Source organism: Ovis aries, chromosome 12 (genome assembly GCF_016772045.2).
Source record: "Ovis aries strain OAR_USU_Benz2616 breed Rambouillet chromosome 12, ARS-UI_Ramb_v3.0, whole genome shotgun sequence".
NCBI classification, from domain to species: Eukaryota; Metazoa; Chordata; class Mammalia; order Artiodactyla; family Bovidae; genus Ovis; species Ovis aries.
Window position 1 is genome coordinate 70,204,982 of NC_056065.1, and position 217 is coordinate 70,205,198.

Sequence of the window (217 nt, forward strand, 5' to 3'; positions counted from 1 at the left end):
AGTTCATATTATCTTTATAATCAGAATAAGCAATGAAAGTTCCTAAAAGCAAAAATCAATGCATAGTATCACTTTAAAAACCAAAATATATTCTCTCACTGTATCCTCTTTCTCTGGTCTTTTCTTTCTCCTCAGGAAATATCAAGACCTTAGAAAGCAATGGTAAGAGATGCAGGGAGGTTGGGGGAGGGGCACAGTGGTGGTGGTATCTGCAGGA